Source organism: Lissotriton helveticus, chromosome 11 (assembly GCF_964261635.1).
Source record: "Lissotriton helveticus chromosome 11, aLisHel1.1, whole genome shotgun sequence".
Lineage (NCBI taxonomy): Eukaryota > Metazoa > Chordata > Amphibia > Caudata > Salamandridae > Lissotriton > Lissotriton helveticus.
In genome coordinates, this window is record NC_136072.1 from 221961649 (window position 1) to 221979486 (window position 17838).

The window sequence follows — 17838 nt, forward strand, 5'->3', positions numbered from 1 at the left end:
TTCCAACACACGCAGCACACCAGAAAATATAATCCAGAACCGTAAAAAGAATGAATCCCAAAATTTTAAAAATAAACTCCTTTTCTATATTAGTTACACAAAAATAATACCCTCCCCAATCAGGTCCCCTGTAACCCTTGCAAATCATTGCTAAAACCTAACTAAACCAAACCAAAAATTAAAAACCTGATCCCCAAAAACTAAATACTTGCCCCAAACCCTAAAACAAATTACTCCAACACTTTAAATAAAACATACTAAACGCATAATTCACTTCTCGTCCTTGCATCCTGTCCCTAAACCCCTAAAACAAGCCTTAAGAGCTCTTAATATTCATAAACCCAACTCCTTACCTGAACCCTAAAAAGCTCTTAGTACCCCTAAACTTAACCCATCCGTGAACCCATACAGCCTCTTACTACCCCTGAACTCAACTGCTCCCATGAACCCTAAAATATTTTTTTTACTCAAATCTTTTCCTAAACCCTAAAAAGGCTCTCTACTCCTACTCCCTACCCCTTACCTGAACCCTAAATGCTCATTACTGTCCCTAAACCCAACCCAACCCATTCCTGAACCCTAACAACCCCTTACCACCTCATCCCTAAAGCCTAAACAAAATTACTACACCTAATGCCAAATCATCCCCATACCCAATAAAGGGCTACCAACCATAAAAACCGTACTTACTTCATACTTACTTGTACTTACAATAGCTCATAGATCAGAGGTAATAGTGGTGAGGGGGCAGAGGGGGAATGGACCAGGTAGAGGTCAGATTGAAAGTGCACTTCTGGAATCTTATATAAAAACTGTTTTTGCAGGGTACATATGTCAGAGAAGAGCTGTTCTAGGGGTGAACAAAACTTGACCAAATCGATGCCCTACCCAAAACTATGGAAGCGGGTAAGTATTCTTTTCACCACCACTATATTGCGCCTTTTTAACCCTGAAATATAATTTCTTGCTACAGGTGAAACAGGAAGTTGTCTGAGAGGATAATTCAGTGAGGGCATGTAACGACCTGGCGTTCCCGGGATCGGGGACAGACACCCACAGAACACAAGACAACCGGATAAATGCAAAGTATTTAATGGTGAGGTATTGCTCAAAGGAAAGTAGATTGCACAACAAATGTAATAGGAAAACTCCAGTCTTCATACGATACCCAATCACAGCTTCTGGACCTTCACACCGTCCTCCACATGTACACCGGTCCCGATGTACCCCAACGGAGGGCACTGTGCTAAATAGCGGCCGACAATGCCGTTCGACAGCTGTGAAGGGTTGACTAGTTTTTGTGACAAGGCAGGGGTCTTGAGGGACTTGGGAGTCACCCAGCCGGGTTCTCTACCACTGGTTCATATGAGGGTACAGGGAGCAGCCGCTCTACCTGTTCCTAGAACTGGTCCCTCCGCAATGCCCGTTGCACTGCGACGCGGCAAACACCTCCCGGTGTGCGTCTCAGTACTCTGGCACTGCAACTCACAGCCAAAAAGGTGGAAGAGTGGGGTCGTGAGCGGCCGCTCTATCGGACCTCCAACCTCTTCCGCTCTCCTCGCGGAGACGCTGCAAACACCTCCCGGTGTGCGTCTCAACACGGAATCAAGACCAAACAAAAGTACGGGGGCTGGGAGCTTCGGCTCGCACCAGCCTCCGCTGCTCCGGCGTGGGGTAATGAACAAGCAAAGGTAACAGGGCTGGGAGCGTCCGCTCCCACCAGCCTCTACCGGGACCCTGGTCAGAGCCGCGCAGACTCGTCCGAGTCTGAATGCGCACCACAGCTGATAAGCCGGCTACTAGGAAGGGAGCAGAGACACGGGGCAGAGAGCGGGTGCTCCGTTCTTACCTCCGTTCTCCGGGTGTTCCTCAATAGCCGCAAGTTAGACAAGGAACGATCTGCTGCAGGTCACGTCGGTGTATGGATTCCGAATATCCGATGCAGCGTCCATGCCGTTTTCGCCTAAGTAGGCGGTCCTTCCTCGTTATGCGACCGTGAATTCCAGGGTTGCATAATCGTGGCTCGCTAGGCCTTCTGGGAACTGTAGTCCGCGCCGCTTGCGGCGCGCTGGAAACGACGATTTGTCCTAGGGGGGGTAGGAATCCTTGACAGGGCAGGAGGATGCCTCCTCCTGTGAAGCAGAAAGAAGGGTCTCTGAGATCTAAGAAAAAGTATTAGGCTCACATGGACCTGTGAGAACAGACGGGTAACATGGCTGGCCGGCTTGATCTTGTTGCGTCAGGTCAGCATTCTTCCAAGTGATTTATCTCCCTGTTTTATTTGCAGAGTGCCAGTTTGGGTAGGTTTTAGCCATTTCCCAACTAGGGTGCTCCCTCTTTGGGAGCAAGAAATACATTTTTGATGATAACCCTTGCTCATATGTTGACCTTCTTCGGCGTAGTAGCAGTAGGTGAAATCTGGTCCTTTAAAGATTTTGTATTTTCTGCTCAAGTTGCCATCCTTGATTGCTCATTTACTTACCTCCCTTAAGAGGTGTCTTTGTACAGCTGAAGGCAGTATACCTACCTTTAAAAAGCGACATGGCTTCTGCTCAGGGTACCATCGCTTGACTCATTTGGCTGCATATTTTTACCTTGTGTATCTTTTGATTTTGTGTACTGGTCGCTTCCCCTCCCCAGTTGGACTACCTAAAACGCTGACTATCCAGGTAGATTTAGGCCTCCCCTCTCTTTGACTCTCCCAGACTCAACCAAAGATTACAGAGAGGTTGACCCAACTGTTGCAATCAGCATGGGGTGTGAACTATAGAAACCCTGAAACATAACTCCGGACTTGCAGAGTACATTATGAACACCAGATAATTACAGTCATGGTTTGAGATTTGTACTTTCACACTTCCTACTCCGTCACAGCCGCTGCCCCTAAATATAAAAGTAACTCTCTGATTCCTCACACATGACCTCAGAATCCTTCTCACATAGGATCACATCAACCGCAACACACTTGACCGTGCTCTCCCCACAGTGGACATGTTACATGTCTATTAAGGTGCTTTGATGTCCATAATGACATGTGATGCGCTATATAAATGCTACAATCAGGGGCGGCCTTAGGCATGTGCAAGCTGTGCACCTGCACAGGGCTGCCAAGCCAATATATATCCTTAATATAATAATCCTCTGAGGATGGATACATATTTGCGTGGAGGCCCCTGGCAGGGATTTGGCGGCCTCCGGCACTGTGTCACTTCCAAACACCCCGACGCCCCCCCTCTTCACTGGCCTCCGTGCCTGCGTTCCTCCTGGTTCCTGATTGGCTTCTTTTTTTCCCTACCCACTGCTGGCCCGCTGGTACAGGCGTATATAAGCCACGGCCACCGCCATCCTTTCATTCCCTGTTACTCTTGCGCGAAAGCAACTATAACCTTTTCCTCTCCCGGCGGGTGAGTCATGTTTCAAGTTTATCTATTGTTTTTTGATCTCGGCCTAGTGTACACTGTGCAGCAGTGTTCGCGCAGCCAGAGTCCTTTTGTAGGAGTTTTAAAAATGGACCTTGAAATTCCACACAGCTTGTCCGTGTGCATTTCCTAGGTCCATTTTCATTGGGCTTTGCATGTGTGTACTTTTTTAATAGAACACGCAATAGGCCATGGGCGGTCGCGTAGCTCCGTCCATGGCCTATTGGTGTCTGTTACGCGCACCATAGGTCATATGTCTTCAATTATCGTGGCCAGACGCGGCCGCGATAATTGAAGACATATGCTTGGCAGTGGAGCACGCGCGCGCGCCACTCGAGGTCGTTTTTTTTTTTTACAATAGCAATCGCTTTCACTGCTGCTTGTTTTTTCTGTGGGGGCAGGCGAACAATTATCTGTCCTAAACAATGTCTTATTAACCCCTTCGGGGCTGATGACGAGCTCAGCTCGTCATGAGCGTAACCTGCCGTGCGCTCATGACGAGCTGAGCTCGTCATGTAACACGGTAATTTCAAAATTGCCGCGTACAGCGGGAAAAGCCGCCGCATTGATGCGGTTAAATTGTGTTCCGAGCTCCCTGTTTTGAAGAGTGGAACTACAGTTCCAAATGCTGTTGGCTGCATCTCTGGGAGACTCTGTGACCTGCATTTCACCCCAGCGCTCGACTTCCTCAGACAGTTTAAAGCCACAGAGTTATTGATGAACGCAGAGTTGCATCTCCCGCTCTCTCCGCTGCCCATACAGGCTCTTTTGATCTGCCCTCTCTTTTTGTGTCTCCTTCATAACCGGGGCTCGGAGTAAGACTGGTGAAATGCGCGTAACTCATCGCTCAGGGGCCCCGCAAACTTACAAAACAACAACAAAAACAGAGATGGCCCCAGAAACAGTGAAGGGCCGATGGGTGACAGGGGGGGCATCAGATAGGGCTGGATCGGTCTCTGCGAGGGGCAGGGATGTCCCTGGACACAGCCGTGTGATCCCTAAAACTCTCTAAAATCTGTTACGAAAACTACACCTCGGGTCGTTTCAAGCAGTTTAAAAAATAAACTGTCTTTACAAGTTCAACATGCGCAAATGTAAAGTCACGTTTCATTTCAGGTTATTGTTAGATTTTACTTGTTAACACACAAGGCACACACACTCACGCACACACACACATACAAATGCACACATGCGCACACACACACACACCCAAATGCATGCACCCAAGCATGAACACACACACATACACTCAGGCACACACACACGTGTGCACATGTGCATGCACATACTCATACACACACATACACAGAAACACTCGCACGCACACATGCATACACACAAAAATGCACAGACACGCACAATGCATGCACATGTATGCACACACACAAATGTGGACGCGGACTGCAGAGGAGACTAGTTTATGTGGCGTGAAATACAAAGGGATGAAGTGTGGTTAGGAGATAGCTCGCGGCATCGCGCACAATACACAAATACTCACACGCACACACATACATGTGCACACACACATACTCTCAAGCATGAACACACACACACTCATGCACACACGCGCGCACGTGCATACACATACTCATACACACACATACACAGATACACTCTTGCATGCACACATGCATGCATACACACACAGATGCACAGACACGCGCAAGTACAGGCACATGCATGCACACACACTATCGGGACGCGGACTGCAGAGGAGACTCATTTATGTGGCGTGAAATCTCTCTTTGTGGAGCGACTGTTAGGACCGCAGAGCAGGGGACGTGCATTACTGAGGTTGGTAGAACTGCAGATACAACAGTGCAGGAAAACGGATGGCTATTTGTGGTGCCTCATTTACAACTGGGGGCTAACACAAGCATTTTTAATATTGAATGTGCTTTATTGCCTTGTAAACTCAAGCGAAGTACTTTTTATTGACTTAAGGGTTCGTAGACTTTGGGATTTTTTTATGATTACACATTCCTGAGCAACAGATAAAACAGTGTGTGATGGCTCATTCTTAGCCCGGCCTACAAAGGAATGAAGTGTGGTTAGGAGATAGCTTGCGGCATCGCACACAATACACACATACTCACGCACACACATACAAATGCACACATGCGTACCCACACACCCACACACATACACCCAAGCATGAACACACACACACATGTGCGCATATGTGCATGCACATACACACACATACACAGACACACTCGCATGCACACATGCACACACACACACACACACAAATGCACAGACACGCGCAAGTGCATGCACATGCATGCACACACACAAATGCGGACTGCAGAGGAGTCACATTAATGTGGCGTGAAATCTCTCCTCGTGTAGCGACTGTTGGGACCCCAGAGCAGGGGACGTGCATTACTGAGGTTGGTAGAACTGCAGATACAACAGCACAGGAAAACGGATGGCTACTCATACCCACACCTACACAGACACACACGTGCATGCACATACTCATACACACACCTACACAGACACACTTGCACGCACACACATGCACACACACTCATGCACACACAGACAAATGCAGTGCAATAGCACGTGCGCCAATTTCCCTTTCTTGGAGCAGCAGGCTGTCGGTATTCCATGCGGTATGTTCCAACTATGTTAACTGGGTAAGTTGGTTCTCATCGTGCTTTCACAGTAGATCTCCGTTTCCTACGAGTTTCAGTCTAGTAACTAGGCTCAGCCGCTTTCCATTTACGGATAACGCCCAACCGCAGCCAATGAAACCTGAATAATCATACTTGAGCTCCACCACAAATTAAGCAGGGAAGCTTCCAGCACGAGCAGGCTGACAGCAGTGCGCTAGCGCACTTTTTACCACCCCCCAATCAGTGCTATAAATGGGCAGGGGCTGTCCGGTACTCAGTGTGCCACCTGTGCCCACCGAAGGCGCTGCACCATGTGGGAGCCAAGGCCCGGTATCAGCGTTTACACACAGGCTGACACTACTTCTGGATTCAGGGTGGGGTAGCACGGTGCCTTTCATGCCAGGCTCTGCGTGAACTGCACAATCTTTAGTGCCCAGAGAGGGCAGGGGTCCTTTCTGCGCTGCTGCCAACCGCAGCCGATGAAACCGGAATAATCCATGCTTGAGCTCCGCCACAAATTAAGCAGGGAAGCTTCCAGTACGAGCAGGCTGACAGCACTGCGCAAGCGTACGTTTTACTACCCGCGAGAGAGTATGTGTCTGTGTGCATACCCAGAGGCGCACACTGCACCAGTGCACTCGCCTCGCCTTTTATTTAAAAGCATTCCCAGCTCGAGGCGCACATGCACGTCTGTGTTGTGAGTGCCTCCCGGGGTAAATGCGCTCTAACACTGTGGAGTCTTAAGGCGAGAGCGGCATGTCCTGTGCCCTGCCCCAGCACAGTCTGTGTGTGTGTTTGTGTGTATGTGATGTGAGAGTGTGTTCGTATGGGTGTGTGTATGGGTGTGTGAGAGAGCGCGAGAGAGAGTATGTGCCTGTGTGCATACCCAAAAGTGCACCAGTGCACGCGCCTCTCGTTTTATTTAAAAGCATTCCTAGCTCGAGGCACACATGCACACCTGGTTGTGAGTGCCTCCCGGGGTACATGTGCTCTAACACTATGGAGTCTTAAGGCGAGAGCGGCATGTCCTGTGCCCTACCTCAGCACAGTCTGCGTGTGTGTTTGTGTGTATGTGATGTGAGAGTGTGTTCATATGGGTGTGTGTATGGGTGTGTGAGAGAGCGCGAGAGAGTATGTGTCTGTGTGCATACCCAGAGGCGCACACTGCACCAGTGCATGCGCCTCTCCTTTTATTTAAAAGGATTCCCAGCTCGAGGCGCGCAACCACACACACATCCACACACACACAGCCACACACACACAGCCACACACGCACACAACCACACCGTCAGTGCACACTTTCACCAGGCACAAACATCACCAGCCGTCAGTGCACGCTTCCACCAGGCACACACCACCAGATGTCAGTGCATGCTTTCACCAGGCACAAACACATCACCAGCTGTCAGTGCACACTTTTATCAGACACACGCCACCAGCCGTCAGTGCACGCTTTCACCAGGCACCCACACCACCAGCCGTTAGTGCACGCTTCCACCAGGCACACACACCACCAGCCGGCAGTGCACACTTCCACCAGGCACACACACCACCAGCCATCAGTGCACACCTCAATTGTTAACGCAGCCACAATTAATATCTGGTGGGATAGGGGCACACAATATTCGCGTACCCATTGCAAGCGTGGAGTGGTGTGGCTCACTGGTTAGATGCGGCAGACCCGGGAGCAGAAGTCGGCCCGGGACCAGGGTTCAATTCCCGACGCGGCAGGGTCGTGGACTTGGGTCAGCGGACTCGATAATTCTCGCTTCGGTGCTTACTCTAATCGGGGGTTCCACTCGGCAACTCTGGGCATTAGCTTGCCTAATCTCCACAACGGCTCCATCAATTCCTGGGATGCCTGGCTCCACCTTGGGGACTCCCAGCAGGGACCATCCCACAGGGAAAGCCAGGACGGGTTCCTCAGAGTTATACAGCGCCAGGAAACCTACGGACGGGTAGCAGTGCGCTTTACAAGCTCAAATACATACATACAAGCAAAATGAAAAGAATTCGAGTACACGAATCTGGTTATTCGAAACGAAAGAGAAAGACAGCTCAGCAGGCTTTCGCAGCATCACAGGAAGGAGCAATCCTCAGAGCAGCCGCAGGTACAGGTCATCTAACGCCTTTACTGGGTGTTTTATTAAAACACCTTCCTGAGCTCCAGGGGGGCTCCGCCCCGCCCGGACTCCCTCTTCCGGGGGCCCCTACCGACGCTCCCTGCTCAGGGGCGACATGAGCCTAGAGCCGCCCTTGCTACAATATAATACAGAGCTCGGCCACACCTGTGTGTCTTAACCTGTAGCCTGGTACCTCTCATCGATTACGTATGTAAACAAACCCAAGCCTGGGAAAATCGCTCGACCTTGGATCAATTGCACCAGTTTGTTTTGGGCGCCTTTAGAAACTGCTTGCTCTAAAGAGCTTTTCTTCCCATGTATGCTTTCATTTTTTTAAAACAATGACAGCCTTTGCTATGGGTGTGTGGTGTAACCTGCCTAAAAAACGGTGCCATTGGAAGACATGGGTGTACAGCACCGTCCCCATGTGTTTGAGTCTGTAAAAGTTAGGACTCAGTCCGAAAAAAAAAGTTACTACAGGTGTCCCCATTCCCTGCAATTTACAGCCCTTGCTTCCTTCTCTGTCTGTGTCTTTTGTCAGCCGAACAACTCACAAAGCCCTTCGTCTACAATTACTTTTGGGATAGAGTTTCTATATTGAGGCCCACAATGCCTCGCTCTCGACTTGCAAATGCCCTTGCATAGTTAAATGACAAAAAGCGGCCTGTTGCTATGGCGCTGGCCAATCAGCAGGAGGCGCCAGATCAAAGGGTGAAATCCAAACCGCAGCTTCCAGGGGGAGGTCAGACCTCTGGTTACGCGAGTTAGGGCTGGTGATAACTCAAGCAGACGTATTCGTAAAACATGAGCAGGTTCGCGTGATAAACACCCGCATCACGCGGAGTCTCGCGAAAGGATCAGCATTGCATCACTACGGTCATTGAAAAGGAGCGCCCTCGCGAATAATGCCCGTTTGACCAATTAGTTTAGTTGCTGCTTCGTGGCACACGGAGGACGCACATTATTGTTGTCTTGCCAACATGTGACAACTCCAATCAGGGAACTGTCTAGGACAGCGGACACCACGAGAGACTTGGACGCGCTGACTGAAACCGCTCATTATCCTCAAAAATATTGAGGGCATTAGACGATGAGAAATAGGCACATTCGTGATTTCCTCTTAAAGATATTTTATTGTTTTGTATATTGACGAGCACTGGTGTGGTGTGCCGAAGTCTAATTTTGCATTGACATATTTAAACAGTAGAGGCGTGGTCAGCAGATTAAAGTTTCTATCAAACTTTGAGCAAGCAAACAATTGTGCGTGTTCAAGGAGCGAGGACCAGGTTTGACGCTGGAAGACCCGGACAGGATTGCAGGACTGGAGCAGGTGTCCTATTGTTTATGTGGCAGCAGCCTGGGGCCGGATAGATCAGGTGTCTGTCGCTACGCTTTCGTGTCAATGCACCGTATTCTGTAGGAGTATATATATATATATATATATATATATATATATATATATACTTTTTTTACAGTACCGTTTGTGGTATATGTTTTTCTGATTTATAGTCGGGGCATTGATATTATGTGGATTTGCCGCATAAATCCAGTCGCCATTATTGCAAGAAAAGGCACATTATATGGCATAAGGCGGCACATTGTGTCACTTTACATTTTACATTTACTATAATCTCGCGTTGCTCTCTTTGTAACAACCAGTAGTATTGTCTGGGCAGAAGTTTCAGCTCATTGCTATACATTCGGTTCATAATTTTGCCAATCTGCCACTAAAAGGTAACCAGTTAACCTTTGAAGTGGCATCTCGAGTTTCAGTAACTTTTGAATCGATTGACCTAGAAACTATGTCTATCGAAAATGAAAATTGTACCTCAGAATGTGGCAAATCCATAATTATGCAGAAAACGCGGCATTTTCATTACCGCATATTTACTACAACCCTGATAATTGCTGCTAGTAGCAAATGGGGTCGGTTACGCTATGCAGCAAAGTTGTGCCTGGTTTCCTAGTCTCCTTTTTGTAAATGTGCAATTAATGTGTAGCGCCCAATGTCGGAATTTTGCAATATATACGCGCTAACAGATTTGCCAGATAAAGGAACTAGGTGCAGAAAATAAAGTGATTTGTCTAGGATCATATAATATATTCTGTGTGTGTGTGTGTGTGTGTGTGTGGGGGGGGGGGGGGGTTATGATGGTGCTCTTTCAGTTCCATCTAATATGTTAATATTATTTGTATTTATATATTTTTTACCTGTCCGAGTTTCGGGATGCCGATTCTGTGTAGCACTTGAATGATGCGCCACTTCTAAGCACTGTGGTTAAAAGGTGTTAATACTACCCAGTGCCTTAGTACTCAGCATGTCGACGTTTGAAGGATAAAAGGGTTAGGTGGCCCTTTCAGAGTTTGACCCCGTGCGCTGCAACACCAGCTGTCACCAGTGAACCCTTAAGGGGCGGTAACAGATGGGAAGATTCACCACAAAGAGCATCCGCTTTTAAGTAATTTAGCCGTCAGATCACACGCCTAGGGAACTAGCAGACATTGGGGGGGGGGGGACTTGTACTTTCTGCTGGTCTCTTGGGGCACTGCGCCTCAATCTCTAATGCGAACCCACGACAGGCTGAAAAATACGATCTGAAAAGATGACGCACTGTATTTGAGCGCGCCTTTTTTTGCCCCTCACAGCGGCAGTGGCTATTGCATGGGCAAATGGCAGATGTATGAGAAGACAGGGGGGGGGACAGAGGGGAGGGATAGAGAGATAGGGGGGGATAGAGAGATGGGGGGGGGGTAGAGAGAGGGGAGGGGAGGGGAGGGGACGGGGGGGTCGAGGGCAGATTGGTAGGCCCAGAGAAAGAACAAGGAGAGCAGCAAACGAGATGTCGAGGGCATGGCCCCAACGAAACTCGGAAGTAGATGATACATATTTAATTTAAGTGACAGAGGAGGCAAATGTTTCGTGTTCAACAAAATCAACGATTCTGCAGGCTACCCATGCCATTCCGCATCTCGCCCCCCCCCCCCAAAAAAAATATTTTCCTCCGCATACAGTGCTAATGAAAGAAATGTAATAGGGAGATACAATCTCGCTGTACAAGCTTTCTGTTAAAACAGCCCCGTTTGTTTCACGTGTAACGGGAAAGGCTATATTCGGGGTTTATTTCTCGTGTACCCGTGGTGCAAAAACTTTTCCCGCACCAAACCCACCTCAACTTACAAGAACTAGCGTCAGCGACAAGCACGTTGTTGGCAAGAAAATAAAAAATAAAGTATTAGAAAATAGCTATAAATCTTGCACTAGCCCCACTCGGAGTGTGAGGATTTGCCAAATGCCCGTGGAGCTGCCCTTGAACAGCATTGCGGGGGGCACTCTTGGTTTGGGAAAGGCAGGGGGGCGGGGAGGCCCCGTCAGCCAGCTGCGTCGTCCTGGCTCCGTTCCCGAGAATCCAGTGCCGGGATTTGCGCGCCGCCCGCTGCTCGGTGTGTTTGAATGTGGAGACAGGTTGTGGCGGTAGATTATTGTGTCCACGTTATGCCCCGGCTCCGCACATTCTGCAGCCACCTGTAAAAACTCACTCGCCAGCTTGGAGTTTGGTTTTGCCAACACATCGGAAGCGGGTCATCCGATGACGGCTGAAGGTAAGGAAGGAACGGGGCTGGGGGAGGGGGTGGTCACCGGGTCTGGAGCTTGACGGACACGGCGCTGGACGCTGTCAGTGAGGGGGTGCGAACCCTACTTTAGAGACACCGGCTTTGTACAGTGTGCTCCTGTGGTGTTAGACAGAACTTGCTGCGGGGAGTGCCCTTTCATAAAATAGCGCCTTTTCCCCTCAAGTTATTCAAACTACACAGAATTGGGTGGCCACTGGTTTAGTTTCTCTTTACCACGTCTTTTGTTTCGGACGGAGGCGAGTAGGCATCTTTGAGTTTGCTAAAAACTCCCCTCCAAGTTTATAAATACAGTCTTCCTACTTAAGTGCCACATTTCTACTTTCGGTGAACACTTACTACTTTTCCCTTCTACCTCACAAAATGCCCCTCAATGCAACGGAAGTCAATTAAGAAACGCACGGAGTTCTCAGCCATTTTACAGCCATCTCGCCCGCTTCCCCCTTACGTTTTATTTCTACAGGTGAATTCCCACAGACACCTGTCTGGTGCTGAAGATATATATTCAAATATGGAGCTGGTCACGTGCTGCGTGTTCATAACTCCGAAGCAGGCGGCAGAGAGGAGCGTGCCCTCCGCCTGCCCCCGTCTCCCCCCTCCTTGGAGTCTCGGACGGCCCTTTGTGTCTCTGGCTCTCGTCATGTGACCTCTCTCCTCACAGCCAGACAGCAGCCCTCCCCCGGCCCTCCAGAGTTGTTTACAGTGGGGTGGGCAACTCAAACTAGAGCCGAACACACATTTCCCAATTTCTCAAGGCGCTTGTTTCATGCAACCTATACACACATGCCCCCTTCTTTGACTTTATCGTCTCGGCCAAGGCGAACAGGCTTTTGTTTCTCTCTGTATGAGTTGCCCGGATTAAACCGCTCCTATTTTTTTTGTTGCTATCTTTCCTACGCCTGCCTGGTGTTACTCTTTAATAACAACGCATTTTCAGCTCTGTGCGCGACACATATTGTGTCCTCTGCGATTTTCTTTAAAGAACTCTCCTGAGAAAGAAATAACTACTTGTGATTGCTAAATACACAGTGTGAATGTTTACTTTTGGGGTTTGACTAGGAATCCAATTACTTGGCTCACTCTTTATTAGTATTTGGCAGGGAAATGCAGCTGTCAACCACGTGTTGGTCCTACCAAGGGCTCTTAGTGTTTTTTGAAATAGTTATTTCTTCGCTTATTTCTCACATCAGCACAATATTGAAGTACACTTTATCCTATGGCATTCCCTTATTCTCAATCACGCATTTTCCAGAGCTGTTTGAGCATAAACTACAGTTAGCAGTGCCCACTCTTCATCAGATAATGACCGGTAACAAACTATGCATACATATTTCAACAAAGGAACTCTTTTTTTTTTTGGATACAGTATCCTATGTTGTCGACTTTCGTAACTGCTGTTCACCAGCGGGTTCCTGTATACTACAATATAGTGTTTTGCACAGCCAGCAAGGGTACATCAATTCCTTGTCATCTGTGTATGTGTCACACTGTTTACTCCCCTCCACAGCTTGCTGGCACTTTACTCTTGTTTCTCTTGCTTTGTTGATGGGACTTTTTGTTGTCACTGTACACACAAACGCGTGGTATAATACAAGGAAATGCACACAGGGAAGTACACCGCGTGAATCTGAGCAAATTTGAAGACTTCTCCCATAGTACACAATATCAAGCTTTAAACTGGTGTCTGTAGACATAGGGGCAGATCTACAATCAATCGATCAGTACATTTATAGAGCGCACTACTCACCCGCGAGGGTTTCAAGGCGCTGAAGGTGGGGTGGGGGGCAGGGGTGGGTACGTGTTGCTGCTGCTACTGCTTGAGCAGCCAGATTTTGAGGTGTCTCCTGAAGGTGAGACGGTCTTGGGTCAGTCGGAGGTGGGTGGGGAGGGAGTTCCATGTCTTGGCGGCGAGGTAGGAGAAAGATCTGCCGCCTGTTGTTGTTCTTCTGGTGCGTGGTACGGTGGCGAGGGCGAGGCTGGCTGAGCGGAGATGGCGAGTCGGGGCATAGAACGAGAGGCGTTTGTGAGGTATTCGGGTCCGGCGTTGTGGAGCGCTTTGTGTGCGTGGGTGAGGAGCTTGAACGTGATCCTCTTGTTGACGGGGAGCCAGTGCAGGTCTCTCAGGTGGGTGGTAATGTTGCTGTGGCGGGGGATGTCCAGGATGAGGCGTGCGGAGGCATTCTGTATGCGTTGTAGTCTTTTCTGTAGCTTGGTCGTTGTCCCTGCATAGAGTGCGTTGCCATAGTCGAGCCGGCTTGTGACGAGGGCTTGGGTGACAGTCCTTGTTTCGATGGGGATCCATTTGAAGATCTTTCGTAGCATGCGGAGGGTGTTGAAGCATGAGGAGGAGATGGCGTTGACTTGCTTGGTCATAGTGAGCGATGAGTCCAGGGCGAACCCAAGGTTGCGTGCGTATTTGGTGGGAGACTGTGCTGTGCCCAGGGCAGCGGGCCACCAGGAGTCGTTCCAGGCGGAGGGGGATGGTCCAAGGATGAGGACCTCCGTCTTTTCTGTGTTCAGTTTCAGGCGGCTGATCTTCATCCATTCGGCGACGGCCCTCATTCCTTCTTGGAAGTTGGATTTGGCGGTGACTGGGTCTTTGGTCAGGGAGAGGATCAGCTGGGTGTCGTCGGCGTAGGAGATGATGTTGAGGTCATGTGCGCGGACGATGTCGGCGAGGGGGCTCATGTAGATGTTGAAGAGCGTCGGGCTGAGTGATGAGCCTTGGGGTACGCCGCAGATGATCTTGGTGGCCTCTGAGTGGAAGGGGGGTAGGCGGCCTCTCTGGGTTCTGTCGGCGAGGAAGGAGGTGAACCAGTCCAGGGCCTTTCCCTGGATCCCTGTGTTGTGGAGACATGTTTTTAGGGTGCGGTGGCAGACCGTGGCGAAGGCAGCTGAGAGGTCTAGGAGGATGAGGGCTGCGTTATCTCCATTGTCGAGCAGGGTTCTGATGTCGGTGGCGACGATGAGGGCGGTCTCGGTGCTGTGGTTGCTGTGGAAGCCAGACTGGGACGGGTCGAGGGAGCCGTTGGTTTCGAGGAAGTTGGTCAGTTGCTTGTTGACTGCTTTCTCGGTGACGGTACAAGAAACTAACCCAGCGCGCTGCCGCAGGTCATTTTGCAGTGCCGCCCTGCGTTAGTTTCGAAGCACAGGGATGCAACGTATTTACAACAATATGTCGCATCTCTGTGCTTCCCCCTGCGCCGGCGCACAAACTGCTGCCATGCGCCGGCACCCTTGCACCATGGTGCAAGGATGTCTGCGTCGTGGGGAGATTGTTTTTGTGCAGGAAGGTGCCCCTTCCTGCACAAAAACAATCAATTGAGGTGATTTCCTCTTCCAATGTGTGCTGTAGAATGCAGCACGCACGGAAAGAAGAAACAAACGAGGAGAAATGAAAATATTTCTCCTCGTTGCACCTCGCTACGCCACCCTTAGGGTGGGGTAGCATTCTGACGCATTTCCAGATTTACGAAATCTCGTAAATCTGGAAATGCATCAGTGGACATGGGTGTTGCGTGGGAACACCCACAGCAACACCCATGTCACGCCCCTAACACGCAAAGGGTAGCATGAACAGGGGCGATATTCACAAGCACAGGTTAAGTCACGCAGGGTGACTTTACCTGTTCTTGTAAATATCACTTAGCAGGCTGCGTCACCGGTGCGTCACGCAACGTGATGCACCACTGGTGCGTCACGCAACGTGATGCACCACTGGTGCGTCACGCAACGTGATGCACCGCCGGTGCGTCACGCAACGTGATGCACCAGCGGCGCAAGGGGCTTGTAAATCTGCAGAGCTAGTTCTTGTTTACTCATCACGCTTGTAAATCTACCCCATAGTGTTCGAAATGTCCCTTTCTGGGTCATCTTCCTGACCCGCATTTTTGGTGGCTGTAGAACTCTGTGTTCTTCACCCCGCTAATCAGTGGTAAAGTGCTTGTGCTCCTCTTTTAAGCATGATAAAATTGGTATACACCTTATTGGCTTATTTCATTTACCTAGAAGTTCCTAGTTCATGGTACAAAGTGTACCAAGGGCCTGTAATTTAAATGTCAATAGGGGGCTGTAGGACCCTTTGTGCCAGCCACTACAGTGATCGAGTAAATTGTACATACACCAAGTGCAAAGGCCGCTAGATATTTCAAATATATATCTGAATACCAAGTCTCTCAGGAATATTTAAAATATTTAAAAAAAAGACCTAAGATTAGGTAAGAATAATGACTCGCACACTACAACATGCCAGAAACCGGTCCCCGGAAGCTTGTTTCCTTCCCAGTATAAGAATTGGCTTGGTAGTTTGGTTTGCCCTGTTCCCATCATGCACTGGGACAGGAACAGACTAATTTGCATATAGCCAGGTTCTGAGCTGGTATGGTGCAGTGAGCTAAAAAACGGTGATGGATTAAAACCATGATCTATTGACTTGGTAAGAGTATTCTGCATCATTCAGAAACTCTGTCCATCACCACCCCCCTTTTCCAAAATCGCACACTACAACAGTCATATATTCCACTCCCATGGGTCTTTCCCATGTGGGAGTCTGAGTTTTGGGGGTTTTGGGTGAAACCCCGAAACTGGTCCTAGGATGCTTTGTTCCAGTCCAGGGATGACATGGCCTGGCAGTTTGGGCTGGACTGTTCCATTGTGTGCAGGGTCAAGACTGATTTGCATATAGCTGGGTTCAGCCTGGAATAGCATGGTAAGCAAAATAATGATGGATTTAGGCCCAGATCTCTGTACCGGGGTGTATGTATGACATTGTTCTGCATTCTGTTCATCAACTGTTCTTTTTGCATTTGTCACACCTAGTGGGACAGGTATACTCAGATGTGAGACCCGTGCTCTCCATGCCACTGGAATCAAGCTATCCAGTCCTAGGATGCTTGTTTCCAGTCCAGGGAGGACCTGGCTTGGCAGTTTGTGCTGGACTGTTCTCATGGGGCACAGGGTCAAGACTGATTTGCATATGGCTGGGTTCAAACTGGAATGGCATGGTGAGCAAAAAAACGATGGATTTAGGCCCAGATCTCTGTACTGGGTGAATGTATGACATTGTTCGGCATTCTGTCCATCAACTGTTGTATTTGCATTGGTGGTGCTGTCAGCATCCTCCTTGACTTTAGAGTGTCAAATCCTGCTTGAATGTCACATCCTGCTTAACAGGTCTGCTGTGGCTGTACATATAAAATCAAGGCACACTTCAAAGGAGGGAACAGAAAACCAAAACAATTTGTGTGTATCACTGTCTGGTTTTGTTGAAAGGTCAGCTCTATGTTTTACCAGGCAAATGTTTCTGAATATATTGGGGATAATGAGATTGACTAAAACTGGATTTTAGTGTTAGATTATGGAGGACACTAGGATTACAATTCTACACTCTCACTCACTCACTCTTGGTGACCATAGACTTTGGCCATCTTGAAAAATCACAAAGTGTGTATGGTTAGTCGTGAGGACTTTTCCTCTTAGTTAGGGTGTTCCCAAGGTGTCTTCCTATTCACTAGCTCATGTAAAGAATACACGTGGCACTTCTAGGCACCCACTTCAGAACACTCCTGGACCTGAGGAAGTTCAGAAAAGGATTGATCCTACTGTCTACAAACCGAGAAAAGGACTGGACCTGCTCTCTCTCTTGTACCTAGGATAAAGAAGTGGACCCCAAATGTCATAAGGCTGACCTCCTGTTCAAGGTACAAACTACAAGGATACACATGCTCAGGGATACAATAAACTACAAGAGAATTTGTTTCGCAACTGCCCAGCTGATCATTGGAAACTGGACCTAGATTGCACTCTGCCAGCTAACCTGTGAGTCTCTACTGGCCTCCTCTGAGGTCTTTGGGGCTGTGGTAGATTGAAACTTAATTGACTAAAGTTGGATGGTAAAATCTTTGACCAGGATAAATCTGGTTGGAGTATCCGACCCTCTGTTGTGGTCAGCGTCAAATTGCACCTACGTCCTGTTCTTTTTCGATCATTGAACTTTTCTCTTCTTGGCTCTATATCCACTTACAATTTTAGAAATTTATATCTCTG

General features: G+C 48.9%; 1 protein-coding gene across 6 annotated transcripts in view; it reads left to right on the top strand.

Annotated features, from left to right (window-relative positions):
* Nucleotides 1-11580: 11580 nt before the first annotated feature.
* Nucleotides 11581-17838, top strand: part of PLCH1 (phospholipase C eta 1) — a 942696-nt gene continuing 936438 nt past the window's right edge. For 4 of the 6 annotated variants that reach the window (XM_078667764.1, XM_078667766.1, XM_078667765.1 and 1 more), the window contains exon 1: nt 11600-11763. The gene's annotated coding sequence lies outside the window, so the exon portion shown is untranslated. Of the gene's footprint in view, nt 11764-17838 lie in introns of all 6 variants that reach the window. The other 2 variants (XM_078667769.1, XM_078667768.1) reach the window with 2 other exon arrangements.